The 8,023-nt window shown below is 49.9% G+C and overlaps 1 non-coding gene across 1 annotated transcript; it reads right to left on the bottom strand.

Annotated features, from left to right (window-relative positions):
- Window positions 1–493: 493 nt before the first annotated feature.
- On the bottom strand, window positions 494–599 carry LOC135276842 (U6 spliceosomal RNA). Its single transcript, XR_010344400.1, has one exon. It is a non-coding gene; the product is annotated as a U6 spliceosomal RNA (small nuclear RNA).
- Window positions 600–8,023: the final 7,424 nt, after the last annotated feature.

The raw sequence follows: 8,023 nt of genomic DNA, 5'->3' as shown, positions 1-8,023 counted from the left end.
AGGACATAGCCCTTGTCCTGTGCCATTAGATTAGGGCTGTGCCATTTAGAGTTCCAGTTGTTTGCTCTGGGAGAATTGATCTGTTGTAGCAGTTGAAGATTTAGAATTGTAGTAGCATTCTTTTTTTTTTTTTTTTTTTTTTTTTGATTCAAAATCTCACTCTGTTGCCCAGGCTGGAGTGCAATGGTGTGTTCTTGGCTCACTGCAACTCCCGCCTCCCGGGTTCAAGCGATTCTCCTGCCTCGGCCTCCCGAGTAGCTGGGACTACAGGCACACGCCACCACGCCCAGCTAATTTTTTTCTATTTTTTAGTAGAGACGGGGTTTCATCATGTTAGTCAGGCTGGTCTTGAACTCCCGACCTCGTGATCTACCCTCCTCAGCCTCCCAAAGTCCTGGGATTACAGGCGTGAGACACCACACCCGGCCCTTGCCATTTTTTTTGCTTTTATTTTTTTGTTTGTCTCCATTAATTTAGAGACAGTATTATATATATATATATTTTTAAATTTTATAAAAATGTGTCATCGTTGCGCAGGGGCCATGCTAATCTTCTCTGTATCGTTCCAATTTTAGCGTATGTGCTGCCGAAGCGAGCACTAGAGACGGTATTTTAAAGCGAGGCAAATTTTGATTTCTGACTGCATTTAGACACCTCAATGTGCCAATTAAGGTATGCATTCCATCCAGGCTGCTTAGTTTTAGAGCCGTGGCTTCTAATTTATTCCTGAGATTAACTTAGAGAGGTCAAAAGAACCCCTCAGGAAGGCCACTGTAGTTCCAGGTCATCTTCAGCATATTTGGCCCGAGGAGGTAAGAAAACCTGTGGTGATGGACCATAATGCTTAAGCATATAGCCAGTTGGAGTCCCCTGCAGGGGTCTATCTTGGCAGGCTTTTGAATTCTGAGAAGACACTGTGACCTGGTTTAATGCCGAATGCACAAAGCCAGTCAAATGCAAACGCCCTGCACCTGAAGGCCCAATTAAAACATAAGCACCGTTGGAAAGTAATGTATTTACCTGGAAGGATAAGTCTTCTTCAAATGAGAGGCAAAATCTCCTCCTCCAAACCTGGAGGTCCAAACCTTGCAGCGAGGCCAACAGGAGGAAAGTAACCCTCCCCACATGGTATTCCCAAAACAGGAGGGTGAAAGGCTCCTTCACAACCACATCCCAAATAAAACAGAACTCGAACCAAATTCTGAAGTTCTGTCCAAGAGACTCCCAGGGCCGGGGGCAAGGAAGTGGGGCAGGGTCTTTAAAGGGCCTGTTGTGGGTACCTTACACCATAATTCCAAGCTGAGGTGACTCAGCTTTGGGCCTACTTCTGATACCACGTCTGCTGAAGTAAAAATACAAATGTACAGCTGGGCGTGGTAGCTCATGCCTGTCATCTCAGCACTTTGGGAGGCCAAGTTGGGCAGATACCTTGAACTCAGGAGTTTGAGACCAGCCTGGGCAACACGGCGAAACCCTGTGTCTCTACAAAAAGTACAAAAAATTAGCCAGGTGTGGTGGCGTGTACCTGTGGTCCCAGCTACTTGGGAGGCTGAGATGGGAGGATCACTTGGACCCAGAAGGTGGAGGCAGCAGCTCCGTGATCTCACCACTGGATTTCACTCCTGGGCGACAGAATGAGACTCTGTCTTAAAAAGAAAAAAAAACGAATGTAGAGACAAACCTCTAAATGTAATGTTATCTTTGGGAAGAAAGAATTGCAATTCAAGAAGTGGATCCAGTGGCTCATGCCTGTAATCCTGGCACTTTGGGAGGCTGAGCGGGGCAGATCACTTGAGGCCAGGAGTTTGAGACCAGTCTGGCCAACATGGAAAATACCCATATCTACTAAAAATACAAAAATTAGCCAGGCATGGTGGCATACACATGTAGTCCCAGTTACTTGGGAGGCTGAGGCATGAGAATCGCTTGAGCCTGGGAGGTAGAGGTTGCAGTGAGATGAGATCACACTACTGCACTCCAGCCTGGGCGACAGTGAGACTCTGTCTCAAACAAATAAATAAAATAAAAAAGAATTGCAATTCAGGGCATACATGCAGACTGGGTGGTCTTCAATATAACTTAAGAGCAAAGAGAAGGTTGGTAATTTTATGAAAAGGAAGAATGTTACTTGTGGTGTTAGTAAGGCTTTGGGGAGGTGGCAAGCTTTGACTAGTGGGTGACACAGTGGGCAAAATTAGCCCTCGAGTTGCAGCAAGTTATCTCAGCAGCTATAGATGAAACTGGTTTCAGGTTACAACAGGCAGTTTCAGCAGCTGGACTTGAAAAGATAATTACATTTCTAGAGCAATGTTGTGTGCCCTGAGTCCTTCTGGCCCCTCTACTCTGATTTAGGTGGGTATGACAAGGATGACCCAGTTCGCAGGATCAACTTTTAGGCGTGTGTGTCAGGTGAGACAATGAGATGAAACCAAAATGCATAAAACAGAAGAAATGCATTACTCACAGGTCCCAGAGAGGTTAGGGGTGCCAGCGGGAAGTTGATGGGAAGTCAGTCTGGAGGCAGCAGGGAGCTTGGCCAGTGGGTAGGGGAGCAAATGAGAGAGAGAGAGAGAAATAGAACCTGTGGGCCTATGCTGGTATTACCTTAGGCTTTCCTGTGGTGGTTGTGGATTAGCTATTTTAAAGAAAACACACTTGAAGGGGAAACTTTTAGACGGAGTTTTGCTCTTGTTTCCTAGGCTGGAGTGCAATGGCGCAACCGTGGCTCACTGCAACCTTCACCTCCTGGGTTCAAGCAATTCTCCTGCCTCAGCCTCCTGAGTAGATGAGATCACAGGCATGCACCACCACGCCCAGCTAATTTTTGTATTTTTAGTAGAGACAGGGTTTCTCCATGTTGGTCAGGCTGGTCTCGAACTCCCGACCTCAGGTTATCAGCCCACTTCAGCCTCCCAAAGTGCTTGGGATCACAGGCATGAGCCACCGCGCCCAGCTAAAGGGGGAACTTCTTTACATGACTCTGATGTTGGCCATCCCATAGGGCCATGGTCGGCCACTGTAGGATGTTGCTGGGTTTTGGGTTGGTGAGACGAGGAACAGGTGGGCTAAACTGCAAGGCACAAGGGGAAGGGGAAGTTTTATCGAGGCCAAGGTGATGAGGTTTTTACTGGGTTTCAAACAATGTATGTCAGGCCTATACGTGGATGCCAAGGCAGCAAGTATATTGTAACACAGTTATGACAAGCATGCAGAGGGACTGGAAAATGGGTAACTCAGAGTGAAAACACTCCCTCGCCGGTTCTGCTGAGGGTCACCAAGTTCCGAAGCTGGAGAACTAGGGGTCAGGCAGCCCACGACAGGCACAGCCCAGCCAACCCTCAGCCAGTTCAAGATACTGATGCTGTCCTGAGACGCAGCAGGGCTCTAAAGGAGGCTGGCAAGGTGGGAAATCTGCCAGCGGTTGCTGCCAACTTGCAAGCCATGCTTGGTTCACTGGAGAATGTCAGGCTGCACATTGGCATTACCAAGGGCAGAGGCTCAGGCAAGTTGACCTGTCAACACCATGAGAGGCTATGAAATGAAGACCCCAACTCAGCCTGCAGGGCTGTGACAGAAATGGCTGTGGACCCTATGCCCTACCAGCACCCCCGATCATCATCAGACCTGCCAGCCACAGGCACATCCACTTTCCAGGCTGACAAGTACCTCCAGCAGCTGCTGCTGGACCGTTGCCACCTCATTATCATCGCATCAGAGCATTGCACCGGCAGCCATGCCCAGCTGGGTGGCAAGATCCTGCAGAGGAAGGCGTTTCTCCTTCCTCTGCTCCAAGATGGATGTGGAGTTTGCCACCCCCGCAGCTGCCACCCCAGCACCTTCTCTGAGGAGAGTGAGCTCAGCCGGATCCTGATGGCTGTTAGCAGTAATTGGAGGGTCAGGCACAGGGTCTGGGGACTGGTGGCAGAGAAGGAGGGCCTGAACCCTTGAGAGACTGCCCACCCTTTCCCCTTCATCTTCCAGCAGAGGCCCAGAGTGGGAAAAGGGGTCACCCCAGGTACCACCATGTGACTGAACTAGACTCTGCAGTGAAATAAAGCTTTCAACTGCCATTCCCTAAGAGCCAGCACTTCTGTCACTGGTGACAGAGACCAATCACTTGCATTAAGGAGAAAAAAGAAGCCGGGTGTGGTGGCTCAAGTCTGTGATCCCAGCACTTTGGGAGGCTGAGGCAGGCAGATCACCTGAGTTCAGGAGTTTGAGATTAGCCTGACCAACATGGAGAAACCCCATCCCTACTAAAAATACACAAAGTAGGCCGGGCTAGGTGGCTCACGCCTGTAATCCCAGCACTTTGGGAGGCCGAAGCAGGTAGATCACGAGGTGAAGAAATCGAGACCCTCCTGGCCAACGTGGTGAAACCCCATCTCTATTTAAAAAAAAAAAAAAGAAAAATACACAAAAGTAGCCGGGCGTGGTGGTGCATGCTTGTACTTCCAGCTATTCAGGATGCTGAGACAGGAGAACTGCTTGAACCTGGGAGGCAGAGGTTGCGGAGAGCTGAGATCGTGCCATTGCACTCCAGCCTGGGTAACGAGCGAAACTCAGTCTCAAAAAAATGGAGAAAAAAAAGAGTATGTATTGGCTTATGTATTTGCAAAGTTAGAGGACTGCAAAATGCTGTATGCCCAATGCAGACCTGGCACCTGTGGATGATGGTGGCATCTAACATTTACTGAGCTCAGCACAGGTCAGGCACTGATACGGTTTGGATCTGTGTCCCCATCAGATCTCATGTCAAATTGTAGTCCCCAGTGTTGGAGACACGTGTGGCCTGGACCATAGGGGCAGTTTCTCAGGAATGGTTTAGCACTGGCCCCTTGGTACCGTCCTCACGATGGTGAATTTGTTCTGTGAGATCTGGTCGTTTAAAAGCGTATGGCGCCTCCCCCTTGCTCTTGCTCCCGCTGTGGCGTATGAAGCGCCTGCTCCCACTTTGCCTTCTGCCATGATTCTAAGTTTCCTGAGGCCTCCCTAGAAGCCAAGCAGATGCCAGCACCATGCTGCTGGTACAGCCTGCAGAACCGTGTGCCAATTAAACCCCTTTTCTTTATAAATTACCCGGTCTCAGGTATTTCTTTACAGCAATGCAAGAACAAACTAAAACAGACACCATTATCATGAACTCATCAATTACCACAACACCCCGAGGAGGTAGATACAATCATCACTTTATTTTGCAGACACAACAGACGCCCAGCAAGCTTTGGAAACTTGTCCAATGCCACACAGGTGGTAGATGGCAAAGCTGGGATCTGCACATAGGCACCCTGGCTGCAGGGCTGACATTCTTAAGCCAAGTGCAGTGCTCATGACAGGCGCTTGAGCCCAGGCAGCTGTCAGCACAACATGGCCTGCTCCAGTGTAGAAACAGTGGTGCTCCAGTGGGGGTGGGGGGGTGGGAAGGGTATCGATGTATTCCTGTGTCTGAATGGAAAAGGGCGACTTCTACCTGCTTGGAATGATAGTGAGGGGACTGGAGAGCCACAAGCGCCAGGCATTCCTGGTGGCCAGGCCCATCTTGCAGCCCATCCCAGAGCAGAAGGCCTCCCTGCAGCAGCACATCCAGCTGGTGTCCACAGTGGTCTACCTGCAGCATCAGCCTGAGTCCCGTGCTGGGTGTAAAGGGGTTGCGGGTGACCTGTACACACTTACCCACTGTTCAGAAGGCTATTGCCAGTGTGACTCTTCTGTCAAACTGCCTCAATGGGCCACCCTATGCACAAAACCTTGGAGGCGGGACAGGGTCTTCGGACTAAGGTCACCAGGTCACCATAGTGCTGGTGGTGAAAATGCTAGGCTGGGCTTCCAGAGATGCCTCCTTTCACCCATCCCGGGCACCCCGGTCACCTCCCTCACCACCATCTACCAGAAGCTTTGCACAACCCTCGATTTGGCAGCCAAGGACACCAAGAGTGTGCTGATTCAGACCTTCCTTGGCAACACGGGCCACAAGATCACAGGTGAATTCAATCAACAATCTCAGCCCTGAGCTGCGCCAGCAGGAGGTGGCAGGTTAGGGCTGAGAGGACACAGTTCTATCTGTCCCCAGCTGTGTGCTGATAGGCGCTGGGACAGAAGAAACCAAAGCTTCAACTTCCCTGGACTGAGTCATGTGCTATCTGGTGCTGTCTGGCCTTGGGTCTCACATCCTTCTCTGGCCGTTGCCCCCACTACCTTTCCTACTCCAGCAAACCCCCAAGTCAACCAGCAGGCAGACCCCTGGGGAAGCAGGAGCGGGGATGAGACATGGGGCAGGCATTTTGACAAGGCGAGGAGGAGCTCAGTTATCTAGCTGGGGATGATGGTCAGGAGGGTTCTGTATAGATGATGACAGTGAAGCAAAGGACTTAGAAGCATTTCGGTAAGAGGACAGTGAATGTCACAGCTCTGAAGGGCCTTGAGGATGACCTTAATGTTGGAATATGGCCAGAGAGGGGAGGGTCCTTGCCTACCATGGTCAGTTAGGAAGCGGCAGTGCCAGAGCCTGTACTGGGCCTTGGATCTCCCAGACCCTCAGCCCTCTGCAGAAACTGGCATACTATCCACTTCTGGCCTGACCTTCTCTGGCCTGCTGAGTGCTTTCTTCACTGACTGCACCCCCCCCGCCCCCTCCCCACTTCAGTTGTTTCTCAAAAGGCCCTGGATACCATGATATGAAATACCAGGACTGTATGGGATGCCTGAAAGCAGGAGGACGCCAGAGAGACAAAGTAGCACGGGTGGGCCAGGCACGGTGGCTCCCACCTGTAATCCCAGCACTTTGGGAGGCTGAGGTGGGTGGGTGGATCACCTCAGGTCGGCAGATCACCTGAGGTCGGGAGTTCAAGACCAGCCTGACCAACATGGAAAAACCCCATCTCTACTAAAAGTACAAAAATTAGCCAGGTGTGGTGGTACATGCCTGTAGTTCCAGCTACTTGGGAGGCTGAGGCAGAAGAATCCTGTGAACCCAGGGGGTGGAGGCTGCAGTGAACCGAGATCATGCCATTGCACTCTAGCCTGGGAAACAAGAGTGAAACTCCTCAAAAAAAAAAAAAAAAAGTGGCACTGGTGGGAGGGGGAGGGGGAGGGTAGTAGATGAACAGACTCAGCCACCTGGACTGGGGCTGACTGCTTTACTGAATGGTGGAGTCGCACGATTAGTAGGTAAGGATTAATTTGGGCTGGCAAGACCAATTTGGAGACATACTTTGGGAACCTCAAACGAAGGTCATGTACTGTATTTAACTGAGCAGATGAGGGTTAGCACTGTACCAGACCATATGGTGGATTTAACTGAGGGGAGGTTCTGGATTTAAATTAAAGGTAGGAGTTGCTGTTTCTAAGCAAGAGTAGATGAGGTTTTTGAGAGGAACGCCACTATATTTATCCAACAGAAGGCACTGTTTGTACGGGTGACGCAAGGTATTTAGACTAAGGGTAAGTACTTACTACGTTTAAGTACAAGTTCTATTTTTTACATAAAAAGTAGGCATTATATATATGTAATTTTTTTATATGGCTAATTTTTTTAAATTTTAATTTTTAATAGAGATGGGTTTCACCATGTTAGCCAGGCTGGTCTTGAACTCCTTACCTCAAGTGATCCACCTGCCTCAGCCTCCCAAAGTGTTAGGATTACAGGTGTGAGCCACCATGCCCAGCCTAAGCATTATATTTAACTGGGCATTTAACCCAAAGGCACTGCCTTTAAGTGAGAGCAGAAGACATGAGGGTAGTCGGCGTACTCAGCTGCACAGTGTATTTTCCCATACAAAACACACAGGGGAGGCTTGATGCCACCCCAGGAACAATTACCCTTCCTAGGGACTTCCTTCTTAGTAGATACTGGTCTCCATCTGCTCCCAACAGCTCTATGACCCACAGTGAATGTGTCCCTGAGGAAGTTCATTCAGGCTCCAATGGGTAGCCAGGGGACAATCTGCTCATGAGGGCTGGGTGTCAAGTTTGTCCTGCTTCCCAGAACTGCATGTTGGGTAGAGGAGTAAGTGGAACACGAGAA

This window comes from Aotus nancymaae, unplaced genomic scaffold (assembly GCF_030222135.1).
Source record: "Aotus nancymaae isolate 86718 unplaced genomic scaffold, 86718_ANA_hifiasm-v0.15.2.pri h1tg000028l, whole genome shotgun sequence".
Taxonomy (NCBI): Eukaryota; Metazoa; Chordata; class Mammalia; order Primates; family Aotidae; genus Aotus; species Aotus nancymaae.
Note: the sequence above shows the minus strand (reverse complement) of the source record. Positions and strands in the feature narration are given on the sequence as shown.